The sequence below is a fragment of the Sciurus vulgaris genome, assembly GCF_902686455.1.
Source record: "Sciurus vulgaris genome assembly, chromosome: 8".
In the NCBI taxonomy this organism is placed as follows: Eukaryota; Metazoa; Chordata; class Mammalia; order Rodentia; family Sciuridae; genus Sciurus; species Sciurus vulgaris.
This window is the reverse complement of record NC_136468.1, coordinates 15777167-15802712: the sequence shown is the minus strand read 5'-3', so window position 1 is coordinate 15802712 and position 25546 is coordinate 15777167. Positions and strand designations below refer to the sequence as shown.

At 47.9% G+C, this 25546-nt stretch overlaps 1 long non-coding RNA gene across 1 annotated transcript in view; it reads left to right on the top strand.

The window, feature by feature from the left end:
* Positions 1 to 24012, top strand: part of LOC306667909 — a 37459-nt gene extending 13447 nt beyond the window's left edge. Inside the window, exon 4 of the long non-coding RNA XR_013765675.1 lies at positions 23441 to 24012. This is a non-coding gene — a long non-coding RNA (uncharacterized lncRNA). The remainder of the gene's footprint in view (positions 1 to 23440) is intronic.
* Positions 24013 to 25546: the final 1534 nt, after the last annotated feature.

Here is a 25546-nt window from a genome sequence, read left to right as displayed (position 1 = left end):
TTCCAATAGAAGTTGGCCCAACATCTGAGAACAGTATATGGACAGTCAAAATAGAGAGGATCCAGGTGGTTATTCTTGAGGGACATGTGACTCAGAGTCAGGTCACTTATTAGCCAGGCCCCTTCATTCGCCAGGGATGTCCCAGAGATAGGAATCAGATGCCTTTTCTATTTGGACAGCCACAGGTGTCTGAGTTGGCTCTTGACTTTGGTTCCTAAGTCAACTCTGCTGTGAAGGACGAATGATAGGAGGGAAGGACTTAATTCCATCCTCTTCTCAAAAAGAGGTATTTTGGAAGATGTGCTTTTTAAGTTGTAAGAATTGTTTAGCATCGTTTGAGGATCAGAGAGGAGAATATCAAGGGGAAGCAAGACAAAATGGTAAAGGGAAGGAAGAGAGAGACAAAGTATAAGACCATATCTGACTCACGTGTGAAAGGGTCCTGTGGGCTGTTTGTTTGCAGACTGTCAATTTCACAGCTAGCTAGTCAAGATGTTCAGACCAGATCACGGGTTTCTAAATATGTAAGTGAAAGGCTATTAATTATGTAAATGGCAAAATAAAAATAGTAGAAAATACCACAAAACACTGCTCCAGGAATCCTGTAATCCTTCATGCATTTTAAAAAGTATTTCTTGAGCACAGACACCATGTTAGTCTGTGGCATACATCAGCGAATACCTTTGTCTCACAATCTTGTTGTCAAGGCAAGACAGAGACCCAGAAAACAAACAAATAAGTGCAGTGTGTGATAACTAGGCCAAATGAAAGATTCTTATTATAACTCTATTGACTCTTGGGGGATGGAAAAAGATGTTGGCCTACTGAAATCATGGAGGAAAACTGTAGTTTTGACCAGACGTGGATTTGATTTCGAAAAGCAGAGAGAAAAGGGAAGCATACATTGCCTGGGATGGGAAGCATAATACCAAGGGGCGTCTGCACCATGCTTTGCAGTTTGCAGAGCTTTGTCAATCATGAAAACAGAGGTGAAATGAGCCAGGCTTTTCAGATCCAAGGGCTGAGACCATCTGACTACAGCAGAAAGCCATCCTCCCTCCTCCCACCACTCTCCTGTCTTCTTGATCTGGGTTCGTGGTTTCACATCAACTTGTTAACCCAAAGTCCTTTTGTAGGAGGATTTCTCTACAAAGAAGTGACAAAGAGAACCAAGAGGCTATATTTCTGAAAGAAAATAATCGAACTTAATTTGTGTTCACACACCCATGAACAGTTGGCATAAGACATTTTTCTGTCCGGAATAAACAAGACATTTTGTGGTTTGTAATCCTAGAGAAAGCATCTCCTGGTCTTTGAAGAACTCCCTTTCCAAGCCACCTTATTTCCCATTCCTTTCCCACTCAAATCTATTTCTCATCCCTATTTCATGTCCTGGGGTTCTTTGCTCCTCTATCTAACTGGGCCCTACCCCAACCCTTCAGTTCTTAGGCCAACCCCTTCCTCCTCCGTGAGCTCCCCTCCAGCTATAAATTCACCTGAAGGTCATTATAACTCTCTCCACCTCCACAGTGTTTGTTGATATTCAGAAGGGGGTATAACATAGCCCTCTGAGAATGGACATATAGACACAAAAAATATGTGTTCAATTTTGGGGGGCTCGTGTTCCCTTGAAAACATTGTTTCTCTAGATCACAGTTGTTTGGTACAAACCATATGGTTCAATGCTTTAAACTATACTTTTATATTATTATCTAAATTGTGTCTTCCTAATTAGACTAACCTTGTGGATAAAGCTGTCTTAGACATATTTGTTATGCCTTATAGAACCTGGTAGAATGTGGAGCACAGGGGGTATTTTTTTTTTTTTTTTACAATGATAAACAAATTGTGGCATATCCATATGATGGAATATCACTCAGTGACAAAAACTAAATGAGACATCAAGCTACACATGGAAGGAATGAAGATGCATACCGCTGAGTGAAACAAGCCCATCCGAAGGCTCACACTGCATGGTTTGGGACTATATGACATTCTGGAAAAGGCGGGACAATGGAGACATTGAGATCAGTGGCTGCCGGGGGAGGGTTTCGGGGCAGAGCAGAGTGGAAGGGATGAATTGGTGGAGCACAGAGGACTTTTAGGACAGTGAAACTCTTCTGTCTTCCTGTTGCAATGGATGCATGTCATTATGCATCTGTCGAAACTCAGAACGAACAACACAGTGAGCCCTAATCCAAAGCACAGACTTGAGTTCATAATAATGTATTGATATTGGTTCATCTAGCAAATGTATAACACTAATACAGATACTAATGATCAGAGAAACTGGAGGGGGGAAGGGGGATGAGGGGGTACAGGGGAACTTTGTTTTCTGTCCATTTTTCCAAAAACCTAAGACTGCTCTAAAAAAAAGTTCTATGAACTTAAAAATATAGGATTTGACTGTAGGTTCTAAAGATATTGGAATAAAGAATATGCAACCTATTAATGAAATGCACATATTTTAGCTTTTCCAAGGTTGTTTCTGTTGTTGTTAATCTCAGTGAAACTTGCTACTTGGCATCATATTGACACAATATCCAGAATTTTAAGATGAACTAACTGAATCAGTAAGATACATTTTCATTATAGAGACTCAGTCCAATCTTAATGTCAAGGAAAGACTCAACATTTACTTTATGAATTTTAACATGAAAAAAATCCATTAAAATATAATTAGTGAGTCTTATCCTAAGTAGAAAGAAGACCTACCTTGACAGGCTGCCATTTAAAAGAGTTCTTTCTTCTTGGCTTGTTTTTTATATTCTTAACAGAAGCATTGAGGAAAAGCCATATCTACCTGGAATGAAATGAATATTTGGAGCCACAGAAAATCAGCTTAGTGAGTAATAGAGCTGATTTTCAGTGTTTCATTTTCTCAACTTTGAAAGAATATAGTTAGGGTGACTGATCCAAAGAACCCCTCCCCGTGGTCACACCTGAACTGGTTACTTTCAGCCCTCCATAGCCACAGGATCTACACCTGCAGATTCAACCAAAGGAGGATCAAAAATATTCTTAAAATTTTGCATCTGTACTACACATGTGCAGATTTCTTCTTGTTGTAATGCCCTCAGCAATACACGTAACAACTATTTGTATTGCATTTACATTGGATTAGGTATTGTAAGCAATCTCAAGATGATTTGAAACGTATGGGAAGATGTGTTTGTGCCCTATGCAAATACTTATGCCACTTTATAAAAGTTACTTGGACATCTGCAGATTTTGCTATCTGTGGGATCCTGGAACCATTCCCCCGGATATCAAGGGAGGACTAGTTTGAGGTCAGGCAGGGATTTGGTCCCTCGTAGATCCGCACATAATACTAACTCCTTGGGTTATTAAAATGACTTAATTGATGGTCAGAATCATTCCAAAGTCCATTATTCTTTCCATTTTGACAAGTAAATTAACCATAAAGTGACCAAGCTGGTTTCTAGAAAGTTCTTCATTATGAGATGGGAAAAAGAAGGTTTTCCCCCTCCTCTCTGCCAACCTTTCCTATTCCAAACAACCCTCACCAACTTTTTACCTTTGTGAACTCTGGAGATGGGGTGAGGAGGGAAGATAGAAGAGTCAGGTGAGGGGTCAATAAACAAAGGCTTGCGGGTAGCAAGCACTACTGGGCATTCTGAAGTGTCCACTGACAACCAAGGAGATAGAATTCAAACTCTACAAAAGGGCCATGACTCAGCCAGATACCAACTGTTGACCTGACCACGCGAAGCATTCATTCGATTCCATGCATCACCTTCTGGAATCATTATAAATAGAATGTTAACCAGATAAAACAAAGAGATGCTTGCATTCATGATACGCATTCCAAGTACTTAGCCTGGGGGTCGCCATTGTGAACACATACAAAATCTTAGTTTATCGAGAATCCAGGCAGTCATGAAGCTCAGATGACAAGAATTTTATTTTACAACAGACAGAAGTCAGGGAGGGCAGTCCTTGCTCAGACAATGAGATTCAAGCAAGTGTCCCTCTGAATCTCTGAGCTCTGTAGAGGAGAAGATGGATGATGCAGGAAGACTGAGAAAGAGAACAGGCAAACCAGGAGAGAAAGAAAGAAATCAGTGTGGCAAGAAGAGAAAAAAGCAGTAAAGGGAGAAAGATGAGGCTTGAAGTCAGTGGCGGAGGAGAAGGAGATCTTAAACCTGGGAGGCACCCCAGGGAACTCTTGTGGGTGGAGCCCAGTGGCCAGGACCAGGAAACCAGGTGTCTTGCTCCTTTAACCACATTATCAGCCGCCTACCATATGGTTTCTGAAGTGCACAGGAAGGCGAAAGCAGAAAGCAAAATGCCAGCCAGTGGCCCTGAAAAATCATCATCTCTGTAAACTTCGAGGCACGTGAGAATAGGCACCTTCTGTGCAAAAGATCAGTGACTTTGGACCTTTCATATATCAAAGCTCCCAAAGGGTGTTTGTTCCAAAACCTTAGTAGTTGTGTTTTAGGTAAAGTTCTTTGGCACCATCAATAATTCATGCTGAAGCCCAACAAAAACCTTAAGGAAACGTCTCAGTATTCAAGGAAAGATTAATTATGCTGAGTGTGGTTTGAGTTGGGACTGGAGTTTAGATGTCACGTGAATATTACGTATTCTTGTTTTTTGAAAATCACGAATCCACACGGGAAAGGTAAACATGGCTCCCACTTACCAAGGATGTGGGCCATTTGTTGGCCAGGCTGGATATCAGCTCTTAGTTCTGATTCTGTAATACCAGTGTGTGCTGGATGTTCCGCCCACACCCCTGCTGGGACCCCTGTGGCATTCTGAAACATTATCAGAACTGCCCTCCCTCCACCTGCCTTGTGCTTCCATTTCCACCTGATTCTCTCTTCTTGAGCTCCATGTGCTGCCACGTTTTCCTCCAAAATATCTTTTAGTCCCTTCTTGCCTTCCTTGCCGCCCTTAATTAGGCCCGGGTCCTCCTCTACCGGCTTCCGTCTCAACGTCTGTCTCAGCCAGCACACGTGCCCTAGAACACTTTCCTCACCTGGCTTTCATTTGGTTCCAGCCCTAGAATCTCTAAGGTCCACCTGTTCCCTGTGGCAGCAAGCCTGGCCCACCCCACATGACTCATTATGGATCCCTATTCACTGATTTCCCACCAGCCTCCTCGCCACATCTGCTCTGGTAGGGAGCTTCCCTTCTAGGTCCCCAGTCACGAAATTGCAGCTCATTCTGTTTGATTTCCTCTCTCCCTTAAAGCACCCAGCAGCAAGTCCTGCAGATTTTACCTCCAAAACATTTACCTACCTGCCATTCTTCATTCCATGGCCAGCACCCCCCTTCAAGCCACCCGCACCCCTTGTAGAGACAGCAACTCTCTGCTCCCTGAGCTCCCACCCCTCCAATCCATTCTCTATCTAATGGCCCAGAAGTAATCTTCAAAAGTGCTAACCCGGCCAGGCCATCCCACCCATGGTTTGTCATGGCACTTAGGATGAAACCCCAAATTCTTGCCTCAGCCTCCAAGCCCTGCATGGCTTAGCCTCAGCCTTGCTCTGGGATCTTCACTCACCTGGCCATGCTGATTTCTGCTTCTACATGCCACCTTCCACCAGGCTTCTCAGCCAGAAGCATTCATTGCCCACCCCCCCACCCTGCTTCTTGGCCAGCAGACACCACTTACCTCTCTGGTCTTGGCTTCAGTATCTTCAGAAAAGCCCTCCTGGACTTTCCTAACTAGTGCCCCCCATTTCCTACTGTTATTATCACCTACCTCAATTTCTTTGTGCATTTTAACCCCATTTACTCTTATTTTGTTGTTCCTTGTGTCTTTTTCCCCTCATTAGACTCTCAATGTCAAGACCAAGTTCATCTTTTTTTTTTTTCCTTCAGTGCTGGAGCCCAGGGCCTTGTGCTTGCAAGGCCAGCACTCTGCCAGCTGAGCTATCTCCCCAGCCCACGTTTATCATTTAACCTTCGCTTCTCCAGCTACCAGGTCAAGGCTCCATACACGTTGGCTGTTGTAATTGCTACCTCATCATTGTTGTTTCTTGACAATTCTAAACTCTCCAGATGGAACGTCCCTCCCTTTAAGGTGTCCATGCCCTTTTGTATCTTCTCCCATCTCCTCGGGTGCTCCCTCCATCTGGCATCCCGACTGTCCCCAGTGTTTAGTCTTTTCCCATAGGTTGCTTAATTTAGTTTCATTTTTAAAAACCCCCATTTGACTCAGTGCTATCTTTCTTCCATTTCTAATACAAACCAGCCATAGGAGTAGTTTAGACCTCACTGTGTTTTCTCCCTCCCATTTATTTCTTCCCTGGATTCGCCTTCTTCTTGTTGATAGTTTTTATTACTCAAATTAACTTCAGGAACCATTCACGAGTTTCAAGAAGAACCCTTCTCCTCTCCTGCTTCCAGTGCCCTCCACTGTGTCTCCACATGCTCCGCCCTCTCCCCGTTCCTTCTACCCATCTGCACCTTGGTTTTGGCTTTGCTCCATCCTGTTGTTCCCCTGTGGGTGCCTCCTTGCGGACCACATGCTCTGAAGCTTCCGCTGCCGTCCACACTCCTGGTGTCTGGTCCAAGACCCCAGCCTAGCTGGTTCTGAGGCCGCCTCTACCAGCCAACTGTGCAGGATATTTACGCTCAAAGGTCTCCCAGAGCCGACACCATGAACTCAACATGTCGAGAGTCACCTGGTTATAGTTTGCATTTAGAAAATCTCCCAAAGTCTCATGTTGAAGGCCTGGTCCCCAATGCAGCCATGTCCAGAAAGGAGGACTTTGGGGAAGTGAATGGATCATGAGGGCTTTGACCTCAGAGTGGATTAATCCACTGAGAGTTGAATGGAGGTGGTAAAACTCTCGGCAGTGGGGCATGGTTAGAAGAAGTAGGGTCATGGTGGGTCTTCTTGTCCCTGGCTCCTTCCTTTCTCCCTCCCCTTCTTCTTCCCCTTTCTCAACTCCTCTGAGGGAAATAGCTCTCCTCTGCCATGCCCTTCTGCCATGATGCTTCCACCTCACTGCCAACCTAAAACAATGGAGTCAATTGACCATGAACTGAAATCTCCAACACGGCGAGCCAAAATAAATCTTTCCTCCTTTAAGTAGATTTTCTCAGGTGGTTTGTCACAGTGACAGAAAGCTGATGAACTTTCGCCATAGCCACCTTTTCTCATAGGCCATGTCTCTTGCATGGTTAGTAAATCCATCTGACCTGGTGCTCATCTCCATTCTCTAGTAAAACAACCCTCACTGCTTCTGCAAAGATAGTCACTTTTCTCTTAAAGTCCTCTGAGCTGCTGGTCCTGAATGGGGACTCAGAAGTCATCTATCCCTGCTTCTAGATGCACTCTGCTGCCAGGGTTCTGCACGGCCTGGGATTTCCTGTCTTTGTCTTGCATGGTCTTGTGTCTGTCTGCGGGTAAATGGTCTTCCGTGATGGGGGAATAATCCCTAATTTGTAGCTTTTGCCAACTTCTCTGATGTAAATTCGCTCATCATGAACAACCTCAAATACTAACATGATTTCATTAAAGATGGAGTTGGAAAGATGTATAGTAGTCATTATTGATAATATTTCCCCTGTATAGATATGCTGGAACTAAAAAAAAAAAAAAAAAAAGAATCCCTCAAGGGCAGAAATATAGAAAAAAATAATTAGGTCGTGATACATTTTTACTATTTATTACCTCCATTTTTAATAGAATTTATTTAATTATAAAATTATAGAATTTAATTTTTAATGAGGACTGCATGTAACAACTAACTGGCAAGATTCCTGAACATTTAGCAATTGGCCCTCCAGAGGCCATTTAAAGCAGCTCCCATGGGCAGCTCTGCCCCTTCCCAGAGATCCCTCCTCTCCACCAACATCTTGGCAACACCTACACTTTCCTTAAGTCAGCTCTGCGCCCACTGGCAAGGTGCCCCTCTTCCACTCCATCATAGCTCTCACCTGTCACAATGATCTGTTTATGCACCTTTCTCCTATCCCACACTTTCTTTCTCTTTTTTTTAAATATTTTTTTAGTTGTCAGTGGAGCTTTATTATTTGTATGTGGTGCTGAGGATCAAACCCCATGCTCCCATGTACCAGGCAAGTGCTCTACCACTGAGCCACATCCCCAGCCCCCCATCCCAGTTTCTTGAGGGCAGAGGCCATGTCCCATTCTTCTTTGTAGTCCCAGGAGAGTGCCTGGTACACCTCGTAGACAGAGAACTATTGTTTAAAGGATTGAGCTGGTGTGGTGGCGCATGCCCGAAATCCCAGCTACTCAGGAGGCTGAGGGAGACAGATCACAAGTTTGAGGCCAACCTGGGCAACAAGACCCTAGTTGAAAATAAAAAGGGATAGGGATATAGCTTAGTGGTAGCACGTGTGAGGCACTGGCTTCAATCCCCATTACTGCAAAAAATAGAAAGAAAAGAGAATAGCAGACTCCTTTCTGTCTGCACCATTCTCTTCTCCTCTCTCCATTCTTGATCACTTTGGGAGATTGGCTGCCTGATGGAACAGGCTCAATAAAAACAAAATTCTTGTTGATTGGAGGAACTGACCAAGCAACTAGAGCATTTGCGAGCATGAATAGTTTACTCATGTCTCTTTGAAATAGGAAGAAGTATGCCCTCTCAGTTGGTTCCCAGACATGGCGTCTCCATGCCCATGACTATAATGGCTCATGCCGACGGTGTCTATGGAATGCAAATTCATGAATTGTGAGAAAGTGATTAACTTTTCCATTAACAGTTCTATTAGTCAGGGCTCTCCAGAGAGACAGAACCAATAGGATGGGTGGATGGATGGATGAACAGAAAGATGGACGGATCAGGGAGATTTACTAGGAGAATTGGCTCACATAATAATGGAGGTAGAGAAGTCCTATGATAGGCTCTCTGTAACCTGGAGTCCCAGTGGTTTGGTGGTATCCAAGTCTGAAATTCTCAGGCCCAGGGAGCCCATGTTGTAACTATCGGTCCAAAGCCAAAGGCAGAAAATTGAGTTGTTGGGGGTGGGGGTCGGGGTCAGCACTGATGCAAGTACTGGAATTCAAAGGCCAGAGAGCTTGGAGTTCCGATGTCTAGGGCAGGAGAGAAAGGACATCTGAGCTCCAGGAGTGAGAGGATTATTTGCCTTTCCTCTGCCTTTTTGTTATCCCGACCCCAGCTGATTGGATGGTACCCACCCACATTTGAGGGAGAATCTTCCTCACCAGGTCCACCAGCTCGCATGCCAATCCCCTCTGGAAACGCCCACACAGACGTACCCAGAAATAATGCTTTACCAGCTATCTTGCTATCCCTCAATTCAGTCAAGTTGACGTCTCAAATTAACCATCACAGAGACCATTTAAGGCAGTTACCCATTCAGTCGGTGTTCTGCAGCATTCTAAGCCCTGGCCTGGACTTTTTGACTGAATGAAAATTAGCATTCCAGGTCATCATTCTGACTGACAGAAAATCAGAGGAGTCCACTAGGAAGAGTTATCTGCTGGATGGAACAAAACACTGATTGAACATCCACCGCGTGACAGGCGCTGTATTAGCCACGAGGATGGATCGATGGAAAGGAATTTGTAAATGTACTGAGGATATTTTTTGAGTTTTTCAATGGGATGCTTGTCATTTTAATGACATAGACTCTAACTTCTAAGCCTTTTTAGAGTGACGTACAGTTCTGCAGCCAATTAACTGCATAGGCTGTTGTCTTAGAGCGCCTAATTTCCATGCATCTACAGAAGTTTAGCTCAAGTCTCAGAGTAGTGGTGCACTCTCTAGAATTATGTATACTTCACTAGGATGGCTTGTTTATATAACAGAATCGTTTTGTTTTCCAAGAAGATTCAACAGTTCCATTAAGCAACAGCAAAAGTAGTCATCGCTACTATAGAGCAGATTTCAATCTCAGCAAAATTTATATTTCACAAATAAATATTTAAAAGTAAGTCATAACAGAGCTAAAACCAACAATATTGCATACCCTCAAACTATGCCAATTAGTCTGGGTGCATATCTTATAGAAATTGGGTGTTCCCAAAACCTGAGAGAGATTTTGCTCTCTCCCTAAAGAAAAGTTTGGGGCCTTTAAGATTCTAACTACACCTTTTCATACACATTGTCTGAAAAGAAAAATCCAAAGACTGAGGTCACTGGGATTTAATCTAAATTTGAGTAAGTAGAATTTGAAAGAACTTACTTTGGGACTGAATTCAACCTGGAATGTGTTGAGATTTCTCAAAATCTGTTTTTACAGGGAAACATTATTTCTTACTTACAATGGGTGTAAGTCTGTATATACTCTGCACGTTGCTCGCTCTTGTCACATCTGATAATGGGTCACATTTGTGGTGGGTAGATGTTTTCCAAGGGTCTAAGATTCATGAACAAAAGTGTGGGGTAGGAAAGAGTAATGAACTGTTGTTGCTCATGTTTCCAAAAAAGAGCAGCACCTCACAACCCCCTGAAAGCCCAATTATCCCCATTGGAGAAGGACAAGATGGCACAAGCAGGCTCTTTGCCTGTCTTTGAAAAGAGGTAGCTCAGGAGAATTGTCTGTATCTGTACTCAATGGCTCTAGACTAGAAACGATTTCATGGCATCCCTGGGTTTCCTGGGACAGGACACCGTGGAACTAACTTGGAATCAAAGTCTAGATGTGGCCTAAGGACTCAACAACAAACTTAAAAGAAAAAACAAACAAACAAAAAAAAACAGAACTTTTCACTCTGACCAGAACCACTTGAGTATTTAATTCTAAAGGTGGAAATTGCCAATGACCTTCGGCGAGGGATATTTTCTGGACATTTAAAGCAGGATCTAACTGCTTTATAATGCTTCTAATGCATGGAATGTACTCTGCTGTGAGTGGGAACACCCCTTTAAATGAGCAAAGTCTAAAATTGGCCCACAGGACAGTGTCTCTGGTGAGGTGGGATTTTTCAACCTTGCACTTGCTGGGCTGTACCCTTCTGAGCAATTGCATTTCATAAATTTCAGGCGTATGCCTGGAGCAGATGGTTGAGACATAGGAATGGTCATAAATCTGGGCTCAGTGGCTTCCAGCCCCCAAATTCAAGGCTCTCAAATGCTGACCTTGGCACAACTGGAATTCATGTTGTAGAATAGTCTTCTACAGGTGGTAATTCAGATATCTTACATTTTTTCTTATTGCCCTCCTCAAAGAGCAGCAATCTGTAGGAATGTTAAAACAGATTTCTTTTCTCTGTGTCTATGAAGGCTAGATAGACGGTCTTTCCAGAGCAAAGGAATTTAGGCCAAAATGTTCCACACTGTGGTCAAGGCTGAATTCCTATTGAGCAAATATGCACAAATGCAGGGAGATGCTATTGACCCCGCACACTCTATCACCCATGGAGGGAACAAATACCCGCGGTACATGGTAATCCTCATATCAGATGTTTGGCCCAAGCCAAACGATTCTCCAGAACTTTTTCCCTATTATAAAAGTCATACTTCTAGATTGTAGGAATTTTAAATGTAAGGAAGAAAATTTATTTTGCTTTTTCATTATGCATGCCAAGGTGCCCTTTGTCACATGTGGTGTGTCTACAAGAAGAAAATATTCTTCTTAGAGACCTAGAAGAGAAGGTCTCTAAGAAGGGACACAATGAGTAGGAGGGACATGCAAGAAGCAGAGGTGGAATATATTCATTTTTCCACACTTTCATTCCCAGTTTTGGGCGGAGAGATGGAAAGCCCCAGTATCCTTATGTGGAAAACATGACACCTGGTCAGCTTCCCTTGAAAAATGGACCGTGGCTGTACCTCACCTGTACTATGGACACCTGTAAGGGACCCACTGGGGTCACTTGATCCATCCTCTAGGGAGGGGCTCATTCTGTGTGAGGGGAAAGAGTGGGAAAGAGCATTTAGGGGGAGGCATGGACCTTTCCTATCCAGAGTTAGGCCCAGAGAGCTCCCAGCAATGGTCACTGAGGTCCTTTCAGGACACATTTGTGTAACCACCCCAATTATCCTGCAGTAATTATCTTAGCTGGGTAAGTGGTCCTACACCATTGCAGGACCCACCAAGCACTGGCCCAGGAAACATGCCGGAGGTCAAAGGCTGACAAAAGTGCATTGTCTGCTCCATTGACAGTGGCTTCCAAAAAGTATTGGAGTTGGAGAGTAAGTCTGGGGTTCCTTAGGGTTGCGCAAATGTTTATTTTATACTCTGATTTTTGGAATGATAACACCCACCTTAGACTTAAGACTATGATCACCAAGACTGTCCTCGGACCCTCAATTGGATCCCTGAACCCCATGTAACTGCTTTTGTATCATTATATCATTGAAGCCTCCTTACCTGTGGCTCTAGAACTCAGGAATTCTAGAGCTCAAGGACTACGAACCTTTCTGTTCTCTTCTTCTTCCTTCTCCTTCTTTTTTGCTGGTTCTAGGTATTAAACTGAGGGGTGCTCTACCACTGAGGTATGTCCCCAGCCACCACCACCCCCTTTCTTCCTCTTCTTCTTCTCCTCTTCTTCCTCCTCCTTCTTTCCACGGATTGAACCCAGGAGTGCTTAACCACAGAGCAACAGCCCCAGTCCTTTTTATATTTTATTTTGAGACAGGGTCTCGCTGAGTTACTTAGGGCCTCACTAAATTGCTGAGGCTGGCTTTGAGCTCATGATCCTCCTACCTCAGCCTCCCGAGCCACTGGGATTACAGGTGTTCACTACCTCACCTGGCCCCCTTTTCTTTTTGAGATAAGGTTTCGCTAATTTGCCCATTCTGGCTTCAAACTTGTGATTCTCCTGCCTCAGTCTCCCGAGTTGCTAGGATTACAAGTGTGTGTCACCACACCCAGCTCAAATTTTCTTTCCAACAGCGTTAAATGCTGATAGATACTAGGTTCAGTAATACAGACGTAGAATCTATACTTTTTCTGCAAAAAGCAGGTGCAGACCAGAGTTATGATATTTGGGGCCCAGTCTCCAAACAGCCAGGATAAATGGGATGAAGGTTCTCTCTCTATTCAACAACAGCCTGTTGGTGGCTGGGGTTTCTTCTGGGTGGCTCACGTGGCTTTGATGCTTCCCTTTCCCAGCACCTTCTCTGTTCCCCGTCTTGCCTGGAGGAAGTACTCAGCTGCCCAGGTGGCATTATTCCTTCACTGCAGGCAATTCACCTGAGCAGAAAGAAGGTGCTTGCAGTCATCTCTCTCTCCAAGGTTGTGGAGAGCAATCTTCTCCCTGACCTCAGTTCTCTTCCAGATTGACTTAACCCAGGGCCTGAGCAATCATCAGTTCTGCTCAAAGTCTGGAGTGCATGTCTGACTTTCTCACTGCCCCTCAGGCTTGGTGGGGAGGTTGATTGGGGACATACATTTTAGGCTCTGGACCACTATCCATGTGAGGACAGAGTGGTATGACGGAAACAGCATTGGGCCGGGGGCAGCAGCCTGGCTTCCAGCCTCTTCTTGGCCTGGATTCACAGACCTGTCCTTGCTCAGTCAAGTGGACCAGCCTTGCCTGATCGGAACAGTGGTCACCAGCAGCTGAAAGCACAGATATAGAAGTCCTAGGATGAGACAGAAAAAATGGCCCTCTAAAATCCATGTGTAATCAGAAAAGTGAGAGATTATCCTCTATTTATTTATGTATGATCTATCAAAATGTATAAATGCATTCTACTGTCATGTATAACTAATTAGAACAAATAAAATAAAAATATTTAAAAAACAAAAACAAAACAAACTCCAGTGAGAGATTCTAGGGTCTCACCGACTTTGGGCCTTGGGAATACATGGGGCAGACCCTGGAATCGAGCAAAAAGAGAAAGTCTGCTTCATGAGGAAGTGAGCTTCCCAGACCTGGAGGGATTTAAGCAGAGACCCGGTGATTTGGCGACAGGATGCTCTCAGGGTAGAAGGTTGGCTAGTGCCTCGAGTCTGTGGGTGGTAGCTGGACATTTCCAAGGATTCGTGATTGTTGGCACTGACCTATGGTTCTCCCGTGGCCTCTGCCCGCCTGTGGTCTTGACTGGGGTCTGACTTGGGTCCTGGTCACGGTGGCAAGCTCCTTGGCACAGATACTGGTCCCATCCATCCCTTGGCACCTGTCCTTGAGTCCCTCACCCAGTGGGTCCTCCAGAAGGTGTCCTAACTGGGTGATGGCTCTTCCACCCACAGCCATAAGCCCAGTTCTGTCTCAAATCCAGACTGACTTGACCAGTACAAACTTGTTAGGAGGGGACGTGGGGTGTCCATGACACTGGAGATGAATATGATTTGAATCTCAACTTTGCCACCCAGGGATTTTGACGTAAGGAAAAAAATGAATTCAAAGCTGACACCAGGACTTGAGTTTGAGAAAATAACTCTGGCCTTGCTGTGAGGGAAATATAGAGCAGGATAGACTGGGCTGGGGTAGGGGAGACAGATACAGAAAGGGGTGGGGGAAGGGGACGGGGGAGAGGGGAGGGAGGAGAGGAGGACGTTCTATTCTGCAAAGTGGTCCCCATGTGGCTGCCAGGTCTCACCTTGGCGGTTTTCCTAGTTTCTAGGCAGCCTGGCCAGGCAGAGTGATTTGGTCAATTCCATGGAGAGGCTACCTCTTTTGAAATGTATTATTCTAATCAGCAGCTTATTTGGCGATGCAAGTGCAGTGAGTGAGCACACCTCAAACTGATTTTGTTGGTAAACATCACCCAACTGTTTTCTTATTAATTTACCTTGGCAACACCTCTCCATCATGCAATTATGTAGGATTCCAGACCCGTATTTACTCCCATCCCACACACACCTTATGTTACCTCGGCTACCACAGGGAGAGGACAGCTTCTCCTCCTGCAGATCCTCAACTAATCCCAGTGGGAGATGAGAGAGACTTAGACTCCCCACGGTTGGGGGGCAGTTGAGGACAGGGTAGACCCAGGGCTTGGTAGGAGGTCGCTTCAGCCCTTATTCAACAGGTGAGCAGGAAGTAAGCCCACCCCATCCACAGGAATGCCAGAATAGGTATTTCTGGGAAAAGAATTGAAAGAGAGCGAGGAGTGCTTATTGTAAAAGAACCAAGTTAGAAACAGTTCACATCAATTCTTAGGGAGGGTAGATGATTCTGGACAGTTTAGTTTATCTGTCTGGAAAGAATGGGAAGCCAGGGTCTCTCCTGGAAGGCAGTGGAGTCATTTAGAGACAGAATTGGGAGAACTTCATTCATAGAAACCCAAGAATTCCCTAACATACTGCAGCTTCTTCAGACTGACCTGAGGTGCCCCTGGAGGAGCTGTCTGGAGGCTGAGGAGCAGACAGAGGGGAGTCCTCTAGGTGAGGTTCTTTCACCCAGATTCTGATTTGTTGACCTGAGTAGGGCTCAGACTGCAGAATTTTAGAAAATCCCCCCTGGAGCATCTACAGCACAGGTAGGGCTGAAAAACACCCTGTTATTCAAGTGCAACCAGGTCAGCTGCAGCACCTGGGAATTCGCTCAAAATGCAAATTCTCAGGTCCCAGCCCAGACCTCCTGAGCCAGAAACTGACCGAGGCCCAGCCATCTGTTTAACAAGCTGTCGTGATGAGTCTGCTGCTCCTGGAGAGCAGAGAGCTGCTGCCTGGAGACACCTGAACCTCCAGGTGCTCCTCCTCTTAAAAGCCACTAACCCTGCACCCCCATTCTCGCAGAAACCCCAACCCTGGCGGCTCACCCAGCCTTGAACACTTGGAGGCTTCCTGTGGAGCGGTGTGGTGCAGGAGGGGCAGGGCTCCAAAGCACTGTTCACCTCTGAGCTGGGTGGGTGTTTCCGGCAGGTAAAGAGTGAGGTGTCCCGGGGAAAGCGCACCTTTATCTAATTCGCACCAAGTCAGCCTTTATCCTACTCTTGGCTCCTTCCTGGACTCCCTTCTCCCGGACTTCTTTCCAACCCCCAGTTCTAGCTCATGAACATCTTCTGCAGGAAGGTCACCTCCCCTCCCCTCCCTGTCTCCGACCTCAGCCCCACATCTCAGACTCCTGCAGGATTCTCCCAGGAGGTTCTCCTACCTGGGACGCCCTGCCCAGCATGCCTTTCTCAACCTCACTGGGACCTGCCTATTCCACCTGCTTCCACCTAGGCTTTGACACCTGCATGTGCACCTGCCCACACCTGTGCATACACGTGAGCACAAGAATCTTCTCCAGCACATTCTGTTGCCTGAAGGGTAAAGTCCACATGTCCAGCGCCTTCCATCCACGGGCACCTCCCTCCATCCAGCCTTATCTCTCACCAACCTTCTTGCCGAAACCTGCCTCTGGCCAGCCTGGTCCACTGGTAATAACCTTGATAAGATAAGTTAGTCAAATTAGAGACAATGACCCCGGAACAGGTTGGGCAGCCACAGGGTGTCAGGCTGGGACAGCTGCAGAAACCTCCAAGTGCTCAGGGTCAGAATGGATACACTTGGCTCTTTGAGTTCATTGGAATGGCAACGATGTTCCTTGGAGGAAGGTGCCGACAGCTCAAGGACTCCATGGTGTGTCCTCTATCGCTTCCTCTCCTTGCGGTCTTTCACTAGTCATATCTGTCTTCGAAAATCCAGTGTCAGAAGTGATTTTGTGGTTACGTCAATAAACCGATATATTTTGTAGGAAATTTAACCAGGTGCTCCGATTATGGCAATAAACCTCAATTTATTACAGGTGTTCTGGAGTGGGCCCAGCGCCTACCTTCAGAATCCAAAGAGCGCTGTCGCCATCTGGTGGCAACTACCTAAAATACAGCCAGAAGTGCTTTCATTCATTCATTCAACAAACATTCCCTGAACATCTACTGATGACAAGCAGGCATTCTCCTGGCTACTGGGGATATGGTGCTGAATCAGATACTGTTGCTTTTCTCACAAAGCTTACATCTAGAGTGTGAAGAGAGGCCACCCCAAGGGGGTAGACTTGGGGTGCTATGGCAGGACATGGATGATGACTAGCCATCATCTCTCCATAGCTTCCTTGAGGTAATAGCTACTCTGAATCCTGAAAGTGAGAGGAAGGAGCCTGGTCTGCTGCAGGAGGGAGAGGATATAGGACGACAGAGGCTGTTCTAAATCAGGTGGGCACAGGTACAAGGCAGTGTGGGGCCTCAGTGCAGACAGGGAGGGAGCTAGGATCTGTAAAGACAGGTGCTTGGCCAAATGTTCTCGGTACAAGGTTGACTTTTCTAAGCAGAGTAAATATTTCTGATTTGCATTGTTCTTTGGGCTGCAGAGAACCGAGCCTTGGTTCAAGTGGGCACTAATTCCGGAGGGCCTAAGGATGAGCACCACACACGGACAGGTGCAGGAGCTTCACGGGGTTGCAGGCAGCCTCCCGGCAACAGGCTGGAGCAGACTCCCTTCTCGCACACAGCTCCTGGGGACGGTCGGGACGACTGGCCGCAGGTCAGCCCCCATTACCTTGGAGGCTGCTTTCTCATCATTGCTGACCCCTGGCCTGGCTCCTGAGCATGCGGAGCCCCACTCACCACCCTCCAGCTGCTCTAGTGGTCACTTCCTAGGCAGGATCGGGACTGAGCACACCCAGGATGGCAGGAACACTACCTGTTCGCCCAACCTGTTTCCTTGCCCCCTGTGCCCACTCCATTCCCAGCCTCCCAGGTGTGGCCACATGTCTGACTTCTGGCCAAGGCAAAGAAGGTGGGGCGTTTGCAGGCTTGCAGGCCTGCGCTGTAAGACACCCTCACAGCACCCTCTTCCCCCGCTGTTTTTTGGTACCGGGGATTGAACTCAGGGGCACTGGACCACTGAGCCACATCCCCAGCCCTATTTTGTGTTTTATTTAGAGACAGGGTCTCACTGACTTGCTTAGTGCCTCACTTTTGCTGAGGCTGGCTTTTGAACTCACGATTCTCCTGCCTCAGCCTCTGGAGCCACTGGGATCACAGGCGCGTGCCACCATGCCCAGCACCCTCCTCTCTTCTTCCCATTTGCCAAATGGTTTCAGATGCTCCTAGCAGATGATGAGGTCACAGAAGGAAGGATCCCGAATCCCGGAGTCACTGCGTGGCCTCTGCCCGCCGAGCACCCACCTCTGGACATTAGGCGAGAAACACACTTCAGCGGTACGAAGCCCTCCGGATTCAGGAGCTCCGTGCTAGGACGCTCCTTCCCTCCGTTCCTCCTCCAGACTCAATTCCTACTGCTATATTGCCATTCCGGGTGGGGGTGGGTCCCCTTACCCAGTGCTGTGGTCCCTTAGTGGCAGCTGTTGCCCAAACTTCTGATGGACAACCCGTCTTGGGCCTTGTGATCCTTACCACGCATCCTCTACGTCCACGACACGGTGCTCTCCACTCCGCGGTGGGACATTCTGGTGCCGACAACCCGAGGAACAGCACTCGTACTCTCTTGCCGTCAGACTGTGGATGCTGGGTTCTGTTTTCTGGCAGGCGATCTGTCCCCTCTGTGCCTGGCCCAACCCAGTGACTAGGAGGTGTAAAATGACTGCTGCTCCAGGCACTGCGTCCCTGAAAGCTCTCCGACTAGCCTCAGGGCCACCAAGCCAGTGCTGACACTGCACGCTCGCACCAGGAACCACACCGTTCACCGAGAGTGGCCGCCTTCAGCCACGAGGGGTGCCGGGAGAGATTCAGTGACAGTTTAGTGAGTGTCGACATCTGACAAGCTGAGATCACGGGTGACATAAATTGAAAAAGAGGCTGCACCGTGAAGGAGACGGAAGGGGGCTCAGCCACATCAGGAACGGTCTACAGCCGACAACACCGTCTCCGCCTGCTGATAACATGCGCGGTCGAGGTCTGAAGGGTGGTGTCACTTCAGCTCCGGCAAGGTGACGAGGGAGCCAGATGGGATTGACGGGCAGGTGTCAGCGTATCGTCCGATGAGCTCCATGTTTAGTTTAATAATGAAACCAGATGGGAGCCACTTGGCCTAGACAGCATCAGGCCACCTGCCTGCTTAAACTTCTTCAGTGGCTGCTGTCCCCCTTTGGAGGACAGTCAGACATTTCCACCCGACCCACGGGGTCTTAGATGTTCCGACCGACCCCTGCTTATCTCTCCTGCCTCGTCCTATGCCCTCTGGCCCCTGCTCAATCCTCTCAGACTTTCTGTCTCTTCCACTTTCTTCAGGCCTACCTAGCACTGTGCCGGCACCCAGTACAAACTCAACAAATAAACGAGGCGGGGAGGCCACGTAGGAGCCCCGCCGCCCTGAGGCATGGTGGACCCGAGGTTCTGGGGCGGGTGAGTGGACACCTCTCTGGATGCAGGAACCCTCTGCGAGCCCAGGAACCTTGCCTGTTTGCTGCTCCTGCGTGTTCTCATTGTCCGGAAGAGTACCAATGCTCTTCCGGAGCTCTTCAGGGCCTGGGTTGACCAATGGAATGAACTAGAAGGAATGGCCAAAGTAGTCCTGGCCAGAAGGAGACTCAGTGGGCAGAACCAACAGGGCTTGGCGACTAACTGGATGTGGGGGTGAGGATGGGGCTGAGAAAGAAGGAAGAATCAAGAACGAGCCTGCGTTTGCCGCCTGAGGGCTGCGTGGAGGGAGGGGCCATTTAGCAAGATGAGGTTAATGGAGGAAGGAGGCCGCAGCCAGGAACCTAGTTTTAGTTTAGAGATTTCTATGTCTGTAGCATCCGTGGGACGGTCCTCAGAGGAGCCTGGTGGGCAGCTGGGTCTATTGATTTGAAACTCAGGAATGGGAATTGCCTGGACAGAATGGCTTGGGAGCCATCGGCCTGCAGATGCTAATGAGAACCAGGCAAATGGAAGAGACTGCGATGCGCCAGGCGGTGTGGTGGTACAGTGATGTCTGAAATATGGTCCCTGCCCTCACAACCAGTACAAATCAAGATCTGACACAGACCTCAGAGCTGTTTATGCCCCCGTCCACATCTCCATAGCAACCACGAAGGCAAGCCAGAGCTCTGCCCTTGTCACAGGCAGGGATGCACGCAGATGGCTGCTGTCTCTCCCAAGTCCCCGAACGCAGGGCATGTTCTCACTCATGGGGGACCTACAAATAGCAGCACCTGGAAATGCTATTGCTCCAGCCAGCCCAAGCCTGTGCCTTGCCCCATGTCTCAATCATGGCACCCACAGGCGGGGGCACCTCAGCCCCTTCTAAATCTCTCTCCACACACACCTCTCTCAAAGCCATGGCGGGGGTGGCTGCAGTGACCAACTGGCCAAATCCAGCGCTTCCGTAGCCACCTCACTTGGTCTTCCTGGAATGTTCAACGCCCCTGGGCACTTCCTGCTTTTGCCACTGTCCTCTAGTAGTCTCAGTGAAAATAATCACAGCCCACATGCCGAAGGAGCTTACTGTGTGTCAGAGCGCTAAGACGCCTCCTTGAAGTCCTTGGACTTCCCCAGAACTCGCTGTGACAGACTGAGGTCTGAGGTCTGAGGTTGCACAGCTTTCTAAGACCATCTGAACTACGGAAGCAGCAGGTTTTGAACTTGGATCATTTGAAAATAAAGAGCTACGCTCTCAAGCACTGACTCGGGACCTCTCTGTTGGTTTTCCTGCCTCTTGGGTCTTCTCTCCTCCACCTTCCCAGGCTGCCCTTCTTAGAGCTCTTTCCCTGGTTGGCTTCTTGACACTGTTCTCTGTAGTCATTTTTTTTTTTTTTTTTTTTGCAGAGCTGGGAATTTGAACCCAGGGCCTTGTGCTTGCAAGGCAAGCACTCTACCAACTGAGCTATATCCCCAGCCCTCTGTGACCAGTTTTATCTCGCACTTTTGCCACCTCTGTATGCAATGCTTCTCGAGACAAACGCCGCTCCCCTACGTCAGATTTTCTGTTGCCCTCAATAGTTCTGGCCACCTCCTAGCATCTTTGCCTGTGCGGTCACCAGGGACTCGCACTGAGCATGCGGATGCTGAAGCCACTATCATTTTCCACATGCGGTCCTTTCCCTGAGTCCTACATGTGCTCTGTGCACCACCACTGGCTCCACACAGCCAGAAACTTAGGAATTATCCTGGACTTCCCACTTCTCCACCCCACGCTCAATCAGCAACCAAATACTATCACTCCGCCCTCCCAGGGATCTCGAAGGCCAGGTCCCCTCCTCCCATTTCCATGCCCACTACCTTATTTAAGCCTCATCTCCTACCCATGTGATCTGCAACCTCTGGGTTCAACTCGGCACTTCAGGTGTAGACCATCAAACCTGCCTCCTGAGGATATTTCCAGAAGCAAATCTGATCCTCTTGCTGATCAACTTCAGCTCCTGTTCTGACTTCCCTCTGACATTAGAATAAACGTGAACTCCCTGGCGTGGCCCACAATGTCCTGCACGATCTGTCCTCGGGCATCTCCCCATCTCCCCCTCTTCCCAGCTTCCTATGCTTCGAAGCCAGTGTCAGCTGTGCCCAGACATCCACCCTGCTCTCGTCTGCTGCTGAATCAATCTGTCTAGTCTGAGCTCAGGTGTCATTTATTCCAAACCTTTTATGCGTCTCCTGTTCTCTGATTGTTGTCCCTTCTCAAGTCCTGTGCATTTTCCTGCCATCACAGTTATGGCAGATGGAACTCAGGAGCTTTTGGGTCTGTTTCCACGTGCGGGAAGGAGAGCCCCTTGTTGGTGAGACCTGGGTCTTATGTGCTAGGACCCTAACCCCAGTGCCAGCAGCTGGTTCAGTGTCACTGACTGTAGGAATGAAGGAACAGGTGAGTCCTCCTAACCTGATCTTCCGTTCTCCAAAATTAGACAGAGTTCCTAAGATACTGGATGGCACTGAGGAGATGGGGGCAGCCGAGGTTTTCTGCCTTCCAAAGGGGCCCTGGATAATCTGCTAGGAAGTGAAGCAGATCACAGGCACGTGCCAACCTCTGCTGTCCTTTACTGGGGCGGCGGGCATTGGTAAACCGTGTCACAACCTAGACTGGCCTGGCAAGCTGTAGATATTCAAAGCTAGGGTGTGACTTTAGATTTATTGGAAAAAACACTGGGTTTAAAATGGGAAGATTGGGCTCGCGTCTGGTTTCTAGGATGTTCTGAGTTTCTGACATCAGACCGCCTGGCATGTCCCTGAAAGTCACGAGACCTCCGATTTCTTCAGCTTGGAACCCAAGAATGAGAGTACTGCTCACGTCCTCCTGGGGCGCTGTGAGGTGGGAACGAGGTGGCAGGTCAAGGCTGCTTGTCTCCCTAGGTGCCCAGGCACACCATCATCTCTGCCCAGGACCCGACCTGGCCTCTTTTAGCCTCTGCCTCGCTCCTCGTCAGAGACCTTCCCGCTCAGAGCCGAGCAGCTGGGAGCCTTCCACGGGGAGGGAAGGCCCCATGTAGACGTCTGCACAGGCAGTTTTTAAACACAGGGAACATTTATGGAGCGAAAGCTTTAGAAAGAAACACAAGACTTAAGTCCAAACAGTTGACTCAACTCTGGGGAGATGTGACTTGGAGGTAGGAAGAGAAAAAGATAGACTCGGGAGTGGGTGAGACAGAGAGAAACGCTCTGTGGGGTCAGGGGGCCCCTGCGTACACTCAGGAAGGGAAAGCCACGCTGCCTGTGTGCAGGGTAGAACATCCCAGCATTCTTTTTTCCTTTTGTAATATTGGGGATCGAACCCAGAGACAATCTACCTCTGAGCCACATCCCCAGCCCTTTTCATCTTCTATTTTGACACAAGTTCTCACTAAGTTGCTGAAGCTGGCCTCAAACTTGTGACCCTCCTGCCTCAGCTCCCAGGTTGTTGGGATGATAGGCATGCACTACCACACCCAGCCTATCAGAACTTTTTGATTCTGGGTTAATTTACACATGCCTTTGGGTCCAGCAATTCCATTTCTAAGAATTCATTTAAAATTGGGAAAATGTGGACACAACTCAAATGCCATTCATCAGGAGATGCACTAAGTGCATCTGTAGATTGGAGTCCTGGGTATTTCTCTAGATGTGGACATGGCAAGATGTTCAGGACACAGTGAGTTAAAGGTGAGTTGTAGGATGGCATGAACATGATGATCCTGTTTCCACAAAAACTGAAAAGATGCACACTTGCACTTGTGTGGAGAAAGACACCGGGGGTGTGTGCTGATGTGTCAGTGGGGTTTGTTTGTGGGAGCTGCAGTCATGGGATATGTTGAGTTGATTATTTTTTAATATATTCTTTTAGTTGTCAATGGACCTTTTTTTTTTATTATTATTTATATGTGGTGCCAAGAGTCAAACTGTGTACCTCACACATGCTAGGCAAGTGCTCTGCCACCGAGCTACAACCCCAGGCCTTGAGTTGATTATTTTTAGTAGACATATTGTTAAAATAAAAACGTCCGTAAAGTAGTTAAAGGCCTAATGTTCAATGATGGTAAATATCATGGCAACAGTCCGCCTTTCATCCTGGAAAGATCCTCTCCAGACTGTCACCGCAGATATTAAAATTGCCATACGTCCGTATCCATGTGACTTTCCTGATGAAAATCCCTTAGATCTCTCATTTCTGACCCTTTCCCTTCACCTGGGTTAATTTACTGTCCACGATTCTGAGTATTATCTCTGCTCTGCAGCAGGCACAGAAAGGGTACAGAAACCTCTCCACAACATTCACAGTTTCCACAAATCATGAGTCACCTGGGAGGACGCCAAGCCTGTTAGTCAGAGGATGACAGAGTGCACTCAGTGCCATCCGGGGAGCTGGCAACCCCTCAAGAAAGCTGGACATCTCTGGGCCAGCCACCAGCATGCTAAGTCATCTCCACGAACAGGAAGGACCAGGGCCAGGTGGGCAGGAGCATGTCCACAGGGTGACGTGAAGGGCGTGGCCTAGAAAAGAGCCCAAGAAGGGGATTGGAGGGCGGGCCTCTGTCACTGAACAGTGACCGAAACTCATACCAGCCACTTACCTCTACCGGGCTTCTCTTTCCTCCTCTGCAAACGAGCACTCCTTGGTCAACATTTCTCGAAGCAAGTGCCTTACAGCACTGCATCTGGGGCATGGTAATAAATGTCTCTGAAGGCGGATTCTGTGGTCAGCTGCACTTGGACAACACTGCTCTCCACAGCCCGCTGTGGGATGTCCCCAGTGCCCGTCGGCAGGTTCGTGTCTCTGAGAGGTCATACAGTAAATAAACTTATGGATGCTTACACCAGCCTTCTTCATGTTTATTTCACCTCAGAATCCTTCAAAGTATTTTTTTTTTTCTGCGTGTGTGTTACATGCTCTGGATTAAGTCATGTCCAAAGTCACTTCTCCCAGGCTGAACACGTGGCCATGATGAACTCTCAGCCACCCTGCACAGTGGCTTCTGGGACTGCAGACAGATCATTAGTCCCTGTGGAGTGCAGGCCCTGCCATGCGAGAGGTCCCTTGTGTTGGTGGGATGGGACAGAGGGGAGGGGAATCCAAGGGGGCTGGGCTGCAGCCGGGGACAGGTTGGGTACTGCAGCTGGGGCCACTGAGCCAGCACACAAAACGAGGGCCAGGGCAGCCGAAACCTATGGGGGTCACTGTCTTCTTCATGGCTGTAACTCAGCTATTTCCCTGGGTTTAAATACCACAATTATGCTGATGACTTCCAGGCTTGGGTAGAACGTTTGAGGAAGGAATGGGCCTTGGGGTCTTATAGCCTACGCCTCAGTTTCTTCTGTGAGGTGGGGCTAATCCACAAGTTTCACCTTATAGACTTGTTCATGGGGATTCAATGAGCACACGAAAGCTCAGAGAATAGCAACTGGCACATGGAGGGTACTCCGTAAATTACTATTAATAACCGTGACACAAGGTCTCACTAAGTTGCTGAGGCTGGCCTCAAACTTGTGACCCTCCTGCCTCAGCCTCCCAAGTTGTTGGGATGATAGGCATGCACTACCACACCCGGCCTATCAGAGTTACTAATTGTGGTTATTAATTCTATTCTTGACTGAGATTCCTCTCAGACTTGACAGCTCCACTCACAATCTCCCAGGCACCTCAAGTTTTACAGGATCAAAATAGAATTTATGATTTTCCCAATAAACTCCATTTTCCCAGTCTTCATAAATGGCACCCCACACACCAATAGTGCAAGTCAGGAATCTGGAAGTCAGACCTGGTCCCTCCTTCCACTTCTCTTCCACAGCAATCCACTGTGAATCCCGGGACATCTACCCCAACATACATCACATCCGTCCAGTCCCTCCCTACTCTGGTCCAGGCCTCCTCATGGGTGAAGCAGTAGACTTCTAGAAGACCTCGGCTTTTGCCTCCCAAAGAATTCTCTGTCCAGCCCAAGTGCTCTGGCACAGGCGTAAATGTGGCCACACTAAACCCTGAGGTGACTCAGAAAAAAAAGCCCAGGCTTCAGCCAGCGACCTCGGTGGGTATCTGGCACCTGGAGACCTCGGCTCTTCCCAGCTGCCCCGCCTGCAGCTGGCTCTCTGGACTCATTCGCACTGGCCTCTTTGCAGTGCCTACAGGAGTGATGTTCTTTAGGACCGTAGGACCTGCATGCATGTCCCTGAGGCTTTGCTGGCGGCTCCTGACAGGATGAATCCTCCTCCACCGACGAGGACGTGTCTTGGCTGGAAGCTTTCCTCCTGAGATAGACTTCCGCTGCCACGCCCCGTTGTGGGTCATCCTGAGTCCCAGCACAGCCCAGTCCTGATGGCTTCGCAGTCCTTTTCTCCACCTGTCA